At 48.6% G+C, this 18,903-nt stretch overlaps 1 protein-coding gene across 2 annotated transcripts in view; it reads left to right on the top strand.

The window, feature by feature from the left end:
• Positions 1-11,119, top strand: part of FAM78B (family with sequence similarity 78 member B) — an 89,149-nt gene extending 78,030 nt beyond the window's left edge. For both annotated transcript variants that reach the window (XM_032422082.1, XM_032422083.1), the window contains exon 3: positions 7,545-11,119. The gene's annotated coding sequence lies outside the window, so the exon portion shown is untranslated. The remainder of the gene's footprint in view (positions 1-7,544) is intronic.
• The last annotated feature ends 7,784 nt before the right edge of the window (positions 11,120-18,903 follow it).

The raw sequence follows: 18,903 nt of genomic DNA, 5'->3' as shown, positions 1-18,903 counted from the left end.
ATTACAAAATCCTGTACAAGATTTCTGTTTTTAAATTCCCCTTGCCCATCCATTAAAACAAGATATGACTTCCACAATCACATTTACGTATAGCATAACTTCTTCAAGGGCATATCTGTAGAAAGCAAGGGGCAGCATACAGTTAGATTTGTTCCTGCTGAAAAGTCGCACTTTTCAGAGTTTGAAAAGAAATGACCTGGCCAGTTTTCTGGAAAATTATGTAATAATGAGAAAAATAGAGAGGAAAGTGCTTATAAAAGTTAAAATCCCTTGGGCAAAATATACATTATGATTATTGTTGGTGATACTATTGTGAGCTGTGCAGTTGGGTCTCTCGGTTCTGGAATGAGCCGGGCAGAATGCTCCATTGCCCCACAGCTGATTATTTTGAAGTTAAAGTGGTTTTGCAAGGAAACAATCCTTTTTCTTTCTGTGATCCTTAGATCGTTACCTTTCAGCTTAGTCAGGATATTGCCAAATGAAAGGCTCTCCAGCAAGAGAGAATTCACCTTGAAATCTCTATTGGGGTCGCCCCATCCTCCCACCAGGCTTTTCTTCCTCCGAGAGCCCCTGGGGTCTGATGCCAGAGGCCATCAGTTTAGAGAGGCTCATTCAGTGCCTTGATCAGGTTTTAGTTGGGTGGTCTTATATACTTAAGAGACTATACTTAATTCTGAACACACACATAATGCAATGGTTTCTGGTGGCACAAGACCTTTTAATTCCGTGTGGGAAAGAGCATTTTGTCAGGTAATAGATCTTAAATGTAGTCATCTTTGAGATCTTTTCTTCCGCAATCTCAAGGAAATTGAGGTCCAGTTAAATTAGTTCATCTGTTCAGGGTCACAGACCTAATTAGCAACAGAGCCAAGAGAAGAGCCTGGATCTCCCAAATCTCATAGCACAGCATGGGCACACTTACCTGAGACCCACTGTCCTCTCCTGCGTCTAGCCCTGAACCATTCACCCTTCCAGCACTAGAGGCAATTGAATTCCCCCTTTTAAAAATAGGGTGAAATCTTTGTTACTGTTATGTCAAAAAAATGAATATTCCAGACTCCCTCTTACCCATGACAGTTGTTTGAGATTGAACTCTTAATCTGGGCCCTTGGCAGCATGGACTTTATATTCCCAGGTCAGTGCTTTGGTTCACAGCCCATGGGAAGGTTGGAGGCTAGTCCTCTCTCCACCTCCCGTTCCCTGGGCTTTTTTACAACCCCGTCTCCTCGTGCTAGGAATAAGGGCATAGGGCAAAATCGCATTCTGAGCAGCAATTCTGAGCAATAAAATAAGACAACTGTGATTTATAGAGTATTTTACCAAAGGCTTCTACATGCCTCTTCTCATCCCCAGACAGTCTTGCAGGGAGTGTACTTTTGTTGTTGATATTATTGTCTCCATTTTACAGACCATAAATTGAGATCCAGAGGGGTTAAGTGACTTATCCATGGGCACACAAACAGGAAATGTCAGGAGCTAGGATTCGAACTGGGCCATTTGGCTCCAAATCCCATGCTAGGACACTGCACTGTGCGGCCTCCCCACGCGTTCCCTGCCTGGAGGGCACCCAAAGAGAAGGAAGCAAGGGAGAAAGCATGCCACTTTCCCCTCCACGGCCACGTAGTCCCTACCAACTACTGAGTGGACATATTAAAAATAAGAGGACAAACAGTGTTTTCTTAGGCAGAGAACCTTGTAATCCTCAGGGAGACTGGCCCCCCAAGAATGCCTGTCAGGGGCTACAGAGTGGGGGAGCTGCGGTCATCTGGCAGCTCTCAGCACAGCCCTGGTCATTAGTAGAGGAGGAAGTCGGCTCTCCTGGTCTCAGAGCCCCTTCAACAACCCATAAGCACAAAAGGAGGAGGAAAGCATGCATTCCGCAGCTGAGGTCCCAGCTGAGCGAGACCCTGCCAGCCACCATCCCTCCATGTGGCAGGAGCGGCCCCTGGGGCAGAGGCAGTGCAAACAACGGCTTTCGGAGTTCTGGTTGGCACATCGAACGTTCTTGTTAGAACTGAGGGCACAATTAGACATGGCCAGAGCCAGCTCCCAACTGCGTTGCAAAGAAAGATGTAAACACACACACACACACACAGACCCACTACACTCACACACTCCTCAAGCTGAAAAGAAAATTAATCAAAAACCCAATGAACGCCTGAACTCTATAATTAAGCCTAAATGATCCTCAGATAGAAAGGGAGCTGAGTGAGCAAGCTCAGTGCACACAGATATTTTTACCCCAGAGTCTTACTGCCATTAATTTCTTTTGAGATCTTGAGTACATCTGGTTCCAGTTTCCCCGGTAGGACATCTGCCTCTAGAAGGCCTACAGGAGACTTGCCAGCTCAGTGGCCAGAGGACAGCCAAGGTTATTTGGCCATCCTCAAACACTTTTACAGGAATGTGTCTGGGGAGCTAAGGGCCAGGGCCGTGCTCCCTGCCACGATGCATCCTACTGCTAACCTCAGTCCTGCTAACGATTCCTTCCAGGCATACCATGCTTTACAGTTCACAAAGGGTTTTTCCTGTCCTTTACGTAGAGTAAAAAAGAGTTCTGTTGAAGAGAGGAAATCTTAGTATTGGCCTAATCTTTCTATCCTTCTTATTATTAACAACAACAACTCCCCTTTGATTAGTATGTTACACTTTACATAGCACAGACACAGAGATTCTGTCATTTTGTCTCAACGATCCAGTAAGAGCTGCCCTATGTCCCTATTTTACAGATGAAGGATTTGAGGAGAAAGGTCAAGTGACCTGTCCAAGGTCACCCTAATGTTAGTAGTGCACGGAGGAGTTGAGCTTCAGTCTTCTGGCTGCATACCTGCACTCCATTCTCATGGAACATTTTCTCCTTCGTTCAGTGCAAGCATTTTTTCTCTGTTTGTCCAGCCACTGCTGTTCCTTGGGCAAGGCTGACTAACTAGGAGAGGGTGTCTTCGCAGGAATGCAGAAATTGATCCTTTTTGATTGATCCCTGGATGCAGTTTAAGACAGAATCAGCTCTCTGGAAGAGTCTGGGTTCAGCTATCCCAGGCTCTGTGCCTTCAGGTGATTTCTCTCCTATTCCTCATTGGAAGGGAGGCCCTTTTGGGTGCTCTGAAGTTGGAGGCCAGAGCCCAGGACTTCAGCGTGACTTGCGATCCAGCTGGTGAACTAGACCTTGAGCAAATCATTTAATTCACCTGGGCTTCCATTTACTCTTTTGTTAACTGAGCCACTAATACAACCCAGCCAACATCACAGTCAGGAAGACACAGGGGGATGATGTCTGGAAACACTCCCAAAATGTCTAACGTGCTGCCTGTTGTAAGGTATTGTCACATTGGTAGAATCACAGGGCCCAGAGCTAATTGCACGATTTCAAGTTCCATCTACTAGGAAGCCCAAAACCATTTCAGGGAAACCCACTCTGCCCGCCGAATAAGCCTGGCCTCAGTGGAGGGTGGTGGGCTTTGAGCTCCCCAACCCCCGCTTGCCCCCAAACACCTTGCTGGAGAGGCCTGGACCCTGGCAGTCAGGAAAAGAAAGGAGACCACTACGTAGCCCTGTAGGAAGCAGCTCTGGGCAGAATTTGTAGCTGCAACTCCAAGAAGCCTTTGGAAAGGAAAGGAGGCTGAACATCAGATCTGGGCCAAACTTGAAATCCCAGCACACTTTGCCTGGTTTAAGCCACCTAGAGAAGCCAGCCAGGGGCAGGGGCCCTTTTCCTGTTGTGAGCTCAGGCAAGAGATACAGAGGCAGAAAATGGTGATAATAATAATTTTACACACACATACACACATACACCTTTTTGTGGGTTTCCACTGATACAGAGGGGGGAAATATATATATAGTGTTGGGGGTGGGGATCTCCCACTGTCCTATCTCTACAAAGTTTCTGATGCCCCAGATCTTGGCTAGGACACCACAGTTTGGAGGTCGCATTACAGATCTGGCTCTGAGTATGCAAATAAAAGGATACGTTTCTTCAAATGTTCCACCCCCCAGGCTGTCCCACCACATGGCAGGCATACGTGGTTATGGTCCCTCTCTCTGCCCACCCTGCCTGCTGTGGCCCCATTCCACATGGCCCCACCTGGACCAGCCACGCAGCTTGCCTCAGGACTGCTTTCCAAGGCCCCCTGGCCCCACATACCCCGCTGCACCCCTCCCCAGCCAGACCCAGCACCATGGGCCCTCTGAGGAGAGAGGTAATCTGGCCCAGCTGGGGAGTGGTCCAGAAGAGAAACCACCCGCTCTTCTCACCGGGATAAATATGAAGCCAGGCCTCTGGGCAGCAGGCCACATGGCCACACGCAGGAGCCTCTCCTCTGCCTCCGGGCTCCCAGGGGTCCTTAGCTAACCCAGAACATGTGGCTCAGTCCTTAAAGCCGCTGAGTGTGGGTCAGAAATGCCGAGAGAAGGGAAAATAGACGCTATGGCATTACAGCGCTGAGGGGAGAAGGCCGAGACCCAGAGCAGCAGCCCAGCTGCCCTCGGACACCCCTGGGGACCATGGGGGGCTCTGACAGGGCATGTGAAGCATTCAAACAGCAAGATGGCTACATGGGGGGCTGGTCTCAGGCTGGCTGATGCCCCATGTCTCTGGGAACAGGGAGGAGACAGGAAGGACGGCAGAATACTTTGCCTCAGGCCAGGCTCAGGATGAGGGTGAACCAACCAAGGCGCCCAGGGTGCAAAAATTTCAGAAGGCCCTTGACGCAGGTTTGTGCAAAGACCGACTCTGCACTTGCTGAGCACGAACGCCCCACGGTGTCTGCCCTGGATGCCTGGCTTCCCTCACCCTGCTCCCAGCCCTGCTCTGTGCCACCATCTACATGCTGCTTTCTTCACAGGAAGGGAGGGTGGGGGTGGCTCCCGTGAGATCCCTCGGGATACTCATTCTCCCAGCAAGTGTTTATACGGAGCATCTACTATGTGCCAGACTAAACAGAGCCCCTGCCCAGAGGGAGACGATGCTCACAGGAAGCTCTGGGCACCATTCATCCTCTCCTTTGGTGCCATACATCACAAGTAACCCCAGAAGTTTAACAAGCGCTCCCTTAGTCTGCCTGTGAGGGGAAGACGCCTTTCCGGCCCGAGGACTTGGTGAGGACGGGTGAGGTGACAAGCAGCATTCTGTCGTGTTGTTTGATCTCTTCCAAGGAAAGGCACTAGGGAGAGCCTACAGCCTCATCCACACATACACAGGCTCTGGTGATGGGAGAAACAGCTGGTTATCTCTCCATCTGCTCTTGTCCCCTCACCCCCACCCTCCAAACCAATTAGAATATTCCACACAGACATGATCCAATGAAATGTTAATTGGAAAAATAACAGGAAAGATAATACATGCACTTCAGGCTGAGAACTATTTCATTAAACTGGTCTTTGAAAGCAAGACAGCCAATTAAATTATTTCCCACTTCACTCCCTCACGTACCAGAAACTATAGAAAGCTATTACTTCTAATTAATTAGGAAAGAAAGAAGGGCCCTGCATATGCATATCAGATGAACGGGGCCTTAGGCTCTACACCACCTAGCTCTACACACGCGCACACACACACACACATGCATGTACACACGCACACATACACACATGCATGCACACACACCCCCACGTGTGCACACACGCACATGCGTGTGCACACGCACATACATGTGCACACACGCACATATGCACATGCATGTACACACACACATGCACGTACACACACACATGCCTTAGGGTTGAAGACTCATCTGCTGTCTCACCTGAAGAATGTCATGGGTCTTCTGAAAACAGCAAAAAAAAGAATCTGCTCCCAAGAGTCACTCACAAAATCAAACAAAGGAAAATGCCTTTTTTGGGCACATTCATCAGAAAGGAAATAGGGGCCTTTGTTGTGAGAGAATAAGCAGCTCTAAACTCAGTTGGATTCAAAACGATCTTGTCCTTTCCTCTTCAGGAAAGAAGGAGGCACTTCCCAAGCCAGCTCCCTCCTTCAAATGCTCAGGATGGTGTCAGGGACCAGGAGACCCGTCCTTTTGAATGGACCTTAATATGAAGGTCTCATGCAAGGCATCTTCACGTTTCCATCTGTGAAATGGGAAGAAGTCCTGTTCTCAGTGCCACAGTCACCCCCCCGAAATTTTTAAGCTCGTGAGAACACATTGGCAGAGTTTCCTGGGGGAAACTGAGATAAAACTCAACCATGCAGTTAAAATATTTCCTGTACCAAAATTATGCTAACCCAAAGGCACCCTTACTGTATAGTAAGTTGAATACAGTTAACAGATATGAACATTATAATAATGAATATAATGGTCATATAAAGCAGTTGTCACAATGATGTGACGTTTGCACACAGGCTTCTCTCCAGTATGGTCCATGAGCAGCACACAGCCTCCGAGGTTGTCTCAAGGCTTCTGCACAGAAGTGCCCACGTCATATCCCGACTTCCGCCATCATCCCCCACGTCTGTCACTCTGTGCCATGCAAGATATCAAGGGCTGGCAGAGCCTAGCACTCTCAGTGCCTCTGACCACTCACTCACTGCAGGGGGCGGGGGACAGGCACTGGGTACACTAGGGCACAGCAGCTAGAGTACAGGGTGTATGGGGGAACCGTTTCTAGAATGGCTTATAGGCTATTAAGTCCCCATTTGTACATATAATGTGGTTGTCTGCAAACTTCAAACAACTGGAACGAGTTTATTTGACAACCTCTGTAAGAACCGGGGATTTGTTTTCTTCTTGAAATTGAAACCATGCAGACATTCTGAAAACGCAACGGTGTTCATTTGTTGTTGGAAAAACTCGTTCTGCTGTGCATCTCTGTAAGCAAAGCCAGTATATCAAAAATCCAAAGACACAAAGCAGAAAAAATGATCAGGGAAGAAAGAGGAGGATGCCTGGTGCTTGGATTTACCTCGGAGCAACTCTTCCTTCCATGCATTCAAAAGTACCGTTTTTATTTGAAAGATTCAGTTCGCCCCCTTCTTTAGGACCATAACTATTAAAGTGATATATACAAATACCCACCCACACACAAAAATAGTGGCAGCAAGTTTGTCTTAAAAAGACAAACTGACTGACAACTTCAAGTTGAGTAGTATAGACCTACACTCGAGAAATTTTAGTGCAGTTGGAGTGTGCGCCCAGGCACAGGAGTATGGGGTAAGCCACAGGGTTCTGGTGAATCAGCGAGTCTTGCAAATCTCCTTGTGCCTTCAGGTGCTAAAAAACAAGGCAGGGGGGTGGGGGGTCTGGAATTCCCACCCATTTCTTTAGATCCCTTTGTGCCTTGCTGGTGGGTAACACCTATGGATGATCTGGAATCCCTTAATATTATTTTAGTTTTTAATCATTTTTTAAGACCCACATAAATACTATAGACCATCTTTACAGAGAAATGCATATGTAAATAAGTCCCAATAACTTCGCATAAAATTGCAGGGTCGTTGTCCCCTTGAAATCTATAAAGCCAGATTATAACCATCTGCTTTTAAGGAATGAGATTCTTTGGTCACTGTCTTCATGCCCGTCTTATTTACATGTTTCCATGTCCACATACAGGTCACCTAGTAGGACAAGGCACGTCCAGCAAGCAGAACCACATGGCAGAGACTAAAGAGGAGGAAATGAGCCATGGCTGGTGGTTCTAGAAGCTGAAGACCTGGACAGCTGATTTCCCCTTAAAACGAGTGCCATTCTCCCTGTCTCCTCGCCATCCTCCCATCCCGTGAGCTGTACCCCCTCCTACCAAAGCACGGGTCATGCAGCACTCCCCATGGACTGGCTGGGCTGGGCTCGGCTCTTGGCGGGCTGTGCTGAAGTGGGAGCTGTGTCTGCTGTATCTTTTTGTGTGGAAAGATTGGGTCCATCCAGATCTCAAGTCCATCCCCGACCCTCTAAAGTGAAGCTGCCCAGGGAGGAAGAGCTGGTCAGCCTGGACTTCAGACACCTAACATGGCCCAGCCTTGGTTCCCAAACTCTTGCCTTCCCTCCCTACACTTTTGGGTCTGAAACAGCGGGAATGCATATCTCCCCTTTTCCTCCCTTCTCCACATGGGGGGCCAGTGTGGATACTCTCTTGAGATTTCTCTGATCCTTGGAGCTAGGGCCAAAGCAGTCCTGCTTCCCTGGCATGACCAGGCTGGTGTCTTCAGGTGACCAAGGGCAAGTGTATGTCAGCAGGATTGATGGGGGGAGGGGAGAGCCACCCTAAGAGGGCAAAAATGGTGTGCATTGTTTTATTTATTGGTTTATTGGTTGGCTTGCTTACTGGTTGATTCATTTATAAAATATGTATTTATTATACAGCAGAAAACCCACTCCCATCTTTGAGGCGTCCAGCCCCGGAATCTGTCTTCTTGGCCCTGGAGAGCACAGTGAGTGACTCCTCTCTGAAGCCACAGAAAAAACAGAGGGGGGATTTCTCTCTCTGTGCCCAAACACTTCTACCCCAACCAGATTTTCAGCCAGAAGTGGGGTTAGAAACCACCAGCTCTAGTGAGGCAATAAAGCCATACAAATCAGCAGAAAGAGGGTCAACTGTCCAAGTAGAAGCTCCCAGCATCCCGCCCTCCCCTCCCCCTCACAGCATAACCCCTCCCCTGCTCTGTGTGCACGTGGGGCGGGGGGGGGGGGCAGTCAGCTGCAGCCTGGCCACCTCAGATCTAGATTTTTCCTTCTGCTCTGGTGCCGCCTTCTGAAGTCCACATGCACATTAGAGATGCCTGAGGAGCTTAAACTCATTACAGCAGAATCTGGGGATAGAGCCTGGGCATGGGTGTTTTTAAAAGTACCCCCAGATGATCCTAATGTGAGGCTAGGGTTGAGAAGCACTTCTAGTGTTTTTTCCCTTCGTCCCTCCCACCCATCCACAGCCTTCATCCTCTATTTCCGGAGCTTTCTGCCTTGCCAAGAATGGGAGTGGCCACTGGGGAATGAGAACTCTCTTCCCATTTCTCCAGCCCCTCCTCCTCACTCAACCTTACCCATCAGGTCAACCAACCTGAGTGGATCCCTGGAGAGTTGGCAGGTCCCACCATTTTGCACCCCAAGGCTGGTGCCTACACCCAGCCCGGGGGCTCTCAAACAGTGTCCAGCTTTTCTAGGAATAGAAACCCACTCCCCACCAGATTCTCTTTTTATCTGCCCCAGACTCCCCAGCTCCAAAGGTTTAAAGGGCACTTGGGTGACATTTATGTCTCCCAATCCCAATCCTGATGGGAAGGCCCGTGCTGAGTCTTGATAACCCAAGGCTTGGCTATTTCTGCAGAGCCACCTGAATTGAATGAGGGTCAACTGGTAACAGAGGAAGGAGTCTCATTACCCCAAGCCAGTTCTTTCCCCAACAGTTGTGCAGCATCCAAATCCCAAATGGCTGAGAAGAGACATCTCCCCCTTCACACTTTACAAGATCTCCACTGAGTGTGAGTAAATGCGTGTGTATGTGTGTGATGTGTATGTGTGTATGTGTGTGATGTGCATCAGCTGCATACAAACCATCAAGATCCACAGAGATGTACCATGTTCATAAATGGGCCCAGGTGAATTCCATATTAGATATATACACAAGAATGTTGTAATATATACAAACTGTTACACACACACACACACAGTCCAGGGAAACCTGGGATGTGGGAAGAGGTTTTTTTCGTACTTGATCTCCCCCATCTGAGTAATTTCCTGGGGCGAGTACTAGTTCACACACACCCTCTGTTGCCCAGCCTGTCCCCTCCTGCATTCCATACCACCAAGCCTTCTTTCCCCATTAGTCAGAATGTCCCTGCCCTATGTCCCATCTCTCAGGGTCCTACTCTCTGATAGGTGACAGACAGTTCAGTCAGTGGGTGCTAAAGAGTTGAGGGTTACCCCTCCCAGGTGACATTCATGTTTTAATTGGGGCTACAGATAATGCCTTAATCCGAAGGAGTGGCTCTAACAGTGGGTATCTCAGGCACAGCAGTGGGCCAGTAAGGGAGATTACTTTTTATCAGGGGAGCTTTTTAGGCCCCGCCAACCACACTTATCTCTAAGATCAACCCTTCATAAGTACATGAGCACAAGCAAGCACACTTACCTATGTACACTTTCCAGAATGTTGACACTCCTCCCTTATATTGGCCTGAATTTTACAAATGAAAAAAAAAAGAAGAAGAAGAAGAAGAAGAAGAAGGAACAGCTAAATTAATTTAAACCTCACTGGGAAATGTAGCCTATATTTCACTGGCCGCCAGCCACCTGGCCCACCCCACCCTGTTCCATTTCCCTGCTGCTCCTTCTCTTTTCTGCTACCACCCCATCAGTTAATTTACTCAAAAGTGTCCTCTCTGTGCCCCCCTCCCCCCGTGCCCTCCAACAGATGTATTTCCTTCCTTCACTGTTTCCCGTTTGGAATTGTGCTGTTTTTCGGTGTTGTCTGGACAAAGAGCAGGTGAAAAGCATGAGCATGTGTGTATCGCTTGGAAGAAAGAGAAACCGGGTATTCTGCTGCAGTTTGGAAAAAAAGCCACCCAAGGAAGAGACGAAAGCTGGCTCTGCAGAGTGCCTTAAAAATGACTTCAATTAGGAAATTCTGAGTCGTCAGTCTTTGGATGTTACATAAACTCAAACAGATGTTGCATTTCACTTCTCTGGGATTAAAAAAAGTTAAATACAGTATGTATTCAACAACAACAAAGTATCTTTTCTCTTTAATTTGGTCATTAAAGATGCAGCGGCTGGTTTTTGTTTTGTTTTGTTTTTTTTAAAGCCTTGGGGAGGCCTCAGAATAAGCAGCTCTGGGACGTACAGAGGGCAGATGCAAGAGTCCTGCCCACTAGGACAACTGGTGGGCTAAGGCCAACTTAGTGCTGTGAAACGGGGGAGGGGAGAACATTCTAGAAAAGAAGAGGGCAAACCTTGCCCTTTATCCCCTCCCCACCACTACTCCTCTCTAGAGCACCCTTTGGCCAGTTTCTGCTTTGCCTTTGCTAAATGATTTCCCCTTAGTTCAACACTTGCCACCTAGGATTCTACTTAAACAAGATAACGTGAAGAGTTTGAGCTCCCAAAGGTAGTTAAGGCTTCTGGGATATCGCCTTCTCTCCCTCGAGTCACGTTTTTTAATGGTCAGACCTATCTGGGTGACAATGGGAAGTGTAGTTGGGATGGAGATCTTGGCGTGCACGTGGATTCTGAACACTCTGCAGGTGGGAAGGAACTGGGGAGCACAGCTCTCCAGCCCTGGCCGGCCAGAGCACCCACCCCGGCCCCCCCCCCCTGCCTCTCCCGCCTCCTCCTCACCCTGCTTTTCTGCTGGAAGTAAACACCTGGCTGGCAAGTGCTTGGTGTCATCGGGCTAACAGCTGTTCTTTCTATTGGACCTTTTATTCAGAGCTATCATGGCTATTTGCCACAAGAGATGGGACCCTTTTGAGGGGTCAGCAGTTTTAAGAGGGCTAGGAGTCAAAAATTCATATTTGTTCTCTCTTTCTCTCTCTCTCTCTCTCTCTCACCATTCAAAAGAGGAAAAGCAAGAAGGAGACCCAGATACTCAAAGAATGGTAAATAGTGGTTTCCACTAGGGGGAAGAAATTTTATCTACCATGCCTCTCCTGGGGTGAGGGGCGGTACATTTTGAAACATATATATTTATAAGTAGGACCCCCCCCCCCCCCACCAAGTGAGCCAAGCAGGACATGCACAGTTCTGTGGGAAGCAGCCTTACAGGCACATTTCGGAAACGGGATTCCTACATCTTCTCCAGTAAAAAGCATAATCTGAAGTATATCCTGTGTGAAAGGGCAATTGGCACTTTTTCCTAATTAATTTATTTTAAGAAATAAACACTGCCGGGCACCTGGGTGGCTCAGTTGGTTAAGCGACTGCCTTCGGCTCAGGTCATGATCCTGGAGTCCCTGGATCGAGTCCCGCATCGGGCTCCCTGCTCGGCAGGGAGTCTGCTTCTCCCTCTGACCCTCCCCCCTCTCATGTGCTCTCTCTCATTCTCTCTCTCTCAAAAAAATAAATAAAATCTTAAAAAAAAAAAAAAAAGAAATATACACTGCCCTGGTGATGGCTGAACACACCGTGTGTGTGTGTGTGTGTGTGTGTGTGTGTGTGTGTGTGTGTGTATAAAGCTCAAATGTATAAATGAAGGTTGGGAACATAGTGACAGTTGAGGCAAACTCGAAAATAAGTGGTATTTCTTTCTCGCTAAAAGAAACTGTAAAATTCTATGTTAAACTCCATAATGGTTTAGAAAAGGAAACAATGATATATTTGATTTAAAATACACACACACACACACACACACACACACACACACACACACTTAAAGAAGAAATTTGGGGGAACAAAGAATATTCAAACAAAAACTATATATTTATTGCTACCTATGTGAAGAAATGGTACAACCTGCCTAATCAACTTATGGCACAAATATGATCACATTTGTTTTATTTTTCAAATTAATTACCTGAACTTTCTTAGGCCCTGTTAGCAGAGAGTTCAGTAATCCCTTCTTGAGGCTCCTCAACCCACCCACCCCCAATTTCTCAGTAACCCTGTATCCTGAACTCATCCCAAAGAGAGCCGAAACACCAAACAGAAAGAACATGGTCATGTTCATCCATTGCTGCCTTCCCTTCCCACCAGCTGAGGGAAGATAGCAGTTCACTGTTGCTGGGATGCCCAGGGCAAAAGTTATCACCTTGGTACGGCTTTGGACACCATACTCTGCTCAGTCACTGTTCTCAAAGAGAAACGATGCCAAGGGTGCTGGGAACCGGAGGCCCTTCTAAAATCCATCCCATGTTGTGCTGAAACCACCTTCCTCACAACTTTCTAAGCCTCTATGTTACACCCAGTTCAACAACCTAAAGCCCTGTCCGCCCACCCAAGTCAGTGACCTTAGCACTCTTCCTGCTCTGAGCCCAAGTATGGGTCCCTTGGAGATCCCCACGGGTGTCCCAACTTCAAACCTAGGAAAGGGAATTGGGTCTCCTTCCCTGACTTACAGAAAGGCCCAGGTCTCCTAGGCAAGCTGATCCACTTCTGCCTTGCCCCTCCCTGAAGCCCCTGTTTGCATAAGTAAGGAGACCACTGGAGTGATCTGCAGAGCAAGAGATTTATTTATTTCAACAAATACTTATTAAGTGACCAGCATGTACCAGACACTATTCTAGATGCTGAGCAGTCCTCAGGATCACACAGACAAAAAATCCATCCCTCCTGGAACTGCCATTCTAGTGGAGGGAGAGATAGGCGATAGACATAATGAATAAGGAAATTGTATGTTATGTGGTGAGAGGTTCAATGGGAGGGGACAAGAACAGAGAAGGGGGATCAAGAGTTCAGGAAGATCAGCTTCCAGGTTCTTTTCTATCTGGGCCATATGCCAAGAAGCAGCTGCCAATTGCATTTACTAATAAGAACAATAGTAATCATGCCCTCTCCCATTTAACCTATGCATCAGGAGGTGCCCTGGGCCACGGAAGGATCACTTCACACTCTCCAAGGCAGTCTCAGGTTGATCACCTCCTATCTCGGGCAACTTGTGGAGCCTTCACTGACTGCTGCTGAGCAAGGTGAAGTGGCCCCCGAGGGCCACATGGCTACTAAGAGTCAGGCTCTCCTGACTCCCTTGTATGATGTCCCCAATGAACGTGGAAAGAGCACAAGACATGAAGTCCAAAGATTCAAAACTGAGACCCAGCATTGCCTCTTACTAGGTGTACGCAACCTAGAAAAGTTCCCTGCAAACAGAAGATAAGACTGGATGTGAAATTACATTATAAATCAGAAGGCATGGGACAAATGACACTTTTGGGCAACTCTGCGGGCTGCCTCAACACTCCACTTACCTACTCTCGGTGTGATTCATTAAGTAAATAAATATAATTAAAAGGAGTTATTTTTACAGCATGCTGCACACAACTCCCAAAGCAATCCTTACTCAAGTTGGAAAAATTAAAACAGTATATATTTTCTGTCTGTAAACTAATTATCTGATTCCAACTGGATTCAGAGCAAGTCCACTTGCAGGTACTCTACGAAAGCATGCATGTAACTACATGAAATGTGCTGAAGAAGCACTGGGACACAGTCCTTGCCAGGAGTTTCTGAGCCCTCTGTGTGGAGAAAAGGACATTCGTGTGACGGATCCCAGGGGTGTGGGTGTGGCAACAAACAAGCAGTTGGATTTATTGTCCCATCCCAGGCCTCTGGCTTCCCTTTGTTATCTCAGCCATTGGAGGATGCTCACCATGGAGCAGAAAGAAGTGTCATGCTGGTCTGAAAGGCAGCTGGTCCTGAGCCCATCAGTCTAACCTAGTAAGTAAGACTGAATTCAGCTTCTGGGAAAGCTTAGAAGATAAAAACTATAGGCAGGAAGTTGCTATGCACTGAGCGTGTCCCCCAAAATGCCTATGTTGAAAGCATATCACCCACAGTGATGGTATTTGGAGACTGGGAGGTAGTTAGGTTTGGGGGGTATTTTAGTCTTGGAGAGGTGATCAGGTTTGGATGAGGTCATGGGGAAGGAGCCTCCATGGTGGGCGTGGTGCCCTTATAAAGGGATGAAAAGACCCCAGCTCACTCACTTGTGCTCTCTTGCTCTCGCTTGTTCGCTCTCTTTCTCCCCCAAGTGAGGAAACCAGGAAGAGCTCCCTCACTAGAACCACACCATGCGGCCACCCTGATCTTGGACTTCCAGCCTCCAGAACTGTGAGAAGGAAATGTCTGTTGGTCAAGCAATCCAATTTATGGTGTTCTCATAGCGATCCCAACTGACTAAGACAAGAGGCATACTCTCTTTTCCGAAATGGTTCGTAGAGCTGCCAGAGGTTGCCTGCTCTCCTCTCCCCACGGTCAGGGTGAGAGACTTTAGAACAACAAGGGAAGACAGTAAGTAGCCTCTTCAGCCATCCTCCCAGCTTGGAGGGTGTGCAGAAGTGTCCCTTCCCTGCTTCTGCAGTTCCTCACCGTCAAGATGCCAAGGGAAGTGGGACAAAACCACCCAAAACACAAAGATACTTGATAAGCCCAGGGTCAACATGAAGGAAGTGGGCAAGCCTCATTTTCATAGGGAAGGATAGAGAATGAACCAAGACAGAAAATGAAACAAATCCTGGAATAAGCAAGAAGCATGTGGGAGAAGCTAGAACCACGATGGTCATAGTTTCCAAACTAAAACTTCATGTGCATAGCCTGACAAAGACACAAAATAGTTTAAATAGAATCTATCCGCAAAGTTCAGGAACATGTCTGTGTCTCCACCCAGCAGCGCCGTCTGAGGTGTAGCAATTGTTCACTCTAGTGAGAGCATCTACACTGAAGATGATGGGAACCAATTATTTTCCTATCACTGAGGAAAGACAGAGAGAAATGGGCTCCAACCGAAGCTGTAGGGATCTTCTGTTAAGATTCTGAGAGAGTGAAAAATGGTCTTTGGTGGGGAACTGTTCTTTCCTTCCTAACATGCCTCTCCCACCCCAAACAGAGGGGTCCACAAGGCAGCAGCAAACACTGCAGGCTGGAGAGTTTGTCCCTGAGCATTTCTGAGTTGACTTAGGCTATTTCTTCTGAATTCCAGTGTATTAAATTGATGGTTATAAGGACCGCCCCCCAAATCCCATGTCTTTAAGAGAGCTTCCCCCACCCCAGGAGGAGCAGTGCCCCTTAGTAGGAAATAGAAGTTGGGGGTGGTGGGTCTGGGGCGCTGAGTCGCTCAGTAACCACACAGCCTGGGATCCCAGGGGCAGGGAGGCCATCGCCCAAAGCACTGGAAGAAACAGCACCAAAGCCGACTAGGGACCCCAACTCTGCACTGCCTCCTCCCCTCTAGGGAGAGATCTCCCTGCTGGTGAGTTCACAGAGGCAGAAACCAGAGGCTGTGAACAAGGACATTCTTATATCCCTGTTGAACACCTCTGTTGCCAAGTCATGCTAGGGAACTACTGCATGTGATGAGGCGGCCCCTCAGAGAACAGGGAGTGGGGGGCCCATTCAGTTGAACAAACCTCCTAGGAGTACCTACTATGTGGGGGATAGGAAGAGGAGCAGGACACTGCCTCTTGAGTACCAAGCCCCCAGATGAGCCCACGAAGAAGCCTGTGACTGGAGTCTGGTAGGGGGACGTGAATCTGCTATGAAAGAGGACAGGGGTCCCAGAGTCCAGGGAGCAGGGGCTTGGAAACCAAGCAGCGGAGTTTCCCAGTGATTTCTCCTGTGGCCCACAACCAGGGAAGGGCCAGGCAGCACCCCTCAGCAGAGGTGCAAGATGAGCCTCCCTTCAGTCCAATTATTCAGCCCCCAGAAATACCCATTCCTTCATTATTTACTCAACAAACATGTCGGGCACACCTGCTTGGTGCCAGGCACTGTTTTAGGGGTGGGAGACCCAGTGGTGAACAAGGCAGGCAAACCTCTGCTTACATTCTAGTTGGAGGCTGCAGAGTGATAGATAGTAAAATCAGTAACCAAAATAGAGGCTAAGTTAGTGATAAGTCTCTGGAGGAGAATATAGCAGGAAATGAAAATATAGATTGATGGGTTTCAAACAGGAGGGTCAGGAAAGGTTCAGGAGAAGGTAGCATTTAAACATAGACTTGAAAGAAGTGGGTGTCAGGTGGATACCTAGAGAAGGAGCTTATCAGGAAGAGGAAACCGGCAGTGCAAAGGCCCTGAGGCCGGAGTGAACAGGAACTACAACATGATTGAGGAACTACAGAAGCCCAGTGGGGTTAGAGTGGAATGAGCCTTGTCTTTGAGACCCAGCTTGCCAGGAACTCATCTGAGTGCCTTACTGCTTCTGAACTGGCCCTGCCCACTGGTCTTCCATCAGAGGGGAGGATGTCCTGGCTGGGTAGCCAATTTCCCCATGAAAATTCTTCAGTAGTTCCTGGGTCTTTGATGGAGGTGAGTTCGTGCTGGGCAAAGGAAGGAAGGAAATAAGAAGCAGGTATAGGACACGTGGGGTTGCGGCAAGACCATGGACTGTGAACAGGTCCTGCTAGTCTCTTGGCAATGGGGCATGAGCTGCCCCTGTGTGAAGGCCCATTCCCCCTTGCCCCCACTCCTGCTGCAGGGCTCAGTCGTTCCGGCTGCCGGTACGCACTTCTGTACTCACCTCGGCTGCTCGGCATTTCGCTTATTGTGAGTTTCTTGAGGTCAGGAGCAATACCATAATTCCAGGACCTCAGAAGAGAGGGTCACTGGGTGAATGAATAGGAGATTCTAGGATCATTGCCTTCCTTAGAACCGAGTGCTCTGAGGGCAGTTACTGCAGCCTCACGGAGGAAGCATCTACACTGGAGCAAAACCGTTCCTTTTCGGACTCTCCCACTGCATCTGCGAGCTGGTGAGCTGGTGAGCTGGCACACAGGCCCGCATGTCCCATCTGCCATTGGCCTGGGACTGGAGATCCTTGGGGTGGGCCAGAGTCTCCCAGAGCTGGAATCCACGGAACACAGCCCGGCTCCCAGTCTTGGCTCCCAGTCTTCGTGAGGACCCAGCAGGAGTCACAGGGCATGGCCCTTCCCTGGTGGGGAGGGGGCTGTGGGAGGGGGGGATGGAGGGGTCCCAGGACTGGCGCTAAGTGCCTGAGCATAAACCCAAGCAGGAATCTACATCGATGCCATTTTTAGGGGCCTGGAGGGAAAGAGGTCATTTTTGCTGGCTTTGCTTGCCTATCTTTTTGCCAAAGTGAGACTTTAGCCGTGGTAGTTGCTGCTTCAAAAGCCCAGGGTTTACCCACAAATGTCCCCATCACAACAGGCTGCTTCGAAGGAGCCAGTTCCCAGGGCGGGTCACAACACAATGAGAAGGGGCAGCGGCCAGGGTGCAGCCACAGCCCCCTCCCTCCCGGCCCCCTCCACCCACCACCCCAGGGGCGTTTGTCCACACCTCGTGCGCTGGCTCCCGCCTCTTGGCCATCACACAGAAACACACCAGTGGCCATTCGCCGTGCCAGCGTGGCAGATGTGTTGGTCTAGGGCACCAGGGTGTGAGAAAACAAATCCTTTGTAGAACAAATGTGCAGAACGCTTATTTATGTGTTAGACATTTCAAATCCTGTTTTCTGCAAACCTGGCTCCCAGGCAGGTGAAGCTACATAGAAAATCTTGGAGGTTGAGATGATTTAAGCACAAGGGGGAAGTCAGGGGACTCTGGAACACAGCCCTCTCGACAAGAGGGTGAAACCTGATCATCTCTTGGGAGAAGGCACCTGGGAACTAGGAAGAGGGAAAGAGGGGAACCTATTTTTTGCAACATATCCTTTTGCCCTATTTTGTTTCTATGTATGTGTAATAGCTTTTCAAAAAGTTTTTAATCCATCATATTTAATATAGAGAGACTTTCCCACCTTTTACATTGATATTCATCCAATCGCTATGTATTTCCTTTTCAAGAAGCATTGAAAAATACACTTAGTGGACTCACCAGGTGCCGAGTGCTGAGACACCCCTTATTTCGCCTTCACGACAACCCCGCCAGGTAACGGAATGACCACTTTACAGGCGAGGAAGCTGAGGCTCACTGGCACTGAGCAACGCACCCCGGACTCACAGCCACCTGACTGCAGGGTGGGCTGGGCCACCTTCTTGCCTGCTGTACCCGTCCTGAAGGATGGCGGAGAAAGCTCCGGAGGAAGGGTGTTCTGTTGAACACTGGCTGAGAGGCATGATGAGGAAATGGACCATCTCCTCCCTCCTCTGGCCTGGAAACATTTTTTTCTTTCCCCACTTGCCTTTTCTGGGGTGTTTGCCTCTCCTAAGTCTCAGCAATAACGAGCTCAGGGTTGTCTCCCAGACTGTGTGGACAAGACAGCAATTAGCTATTCTCACCTCCTATGAGCTCCTTGGTGCTCAAGTGTCTCTTAATTCAAGGCTACAACCACAATTCCTCTTTCTCTCTCTCCTTCTCTCTCTCTCTCTCTCTCTCT

This window comes from Phoca vitulina, unplaced genomic scaffold, assembly GCF_004348235.1.
Source record: "Phoca vitulina isolate PV1807 unplaced genomic scaffold, GSC_HSeal_1.0 scaffold26, whole genome shotgun sequence".
Taxonomy (NCBI): Eukaryota; Metazoa; Chordata; class Mammalia; order Carnivora; family Phocidae; genus Phoca; species Phoca vitulina.
The sequence above is the reverse complement of the archived record's forward strand: the minus strand, read 5'-3'. Positions and strand labels throughout refer to the sequence as shown.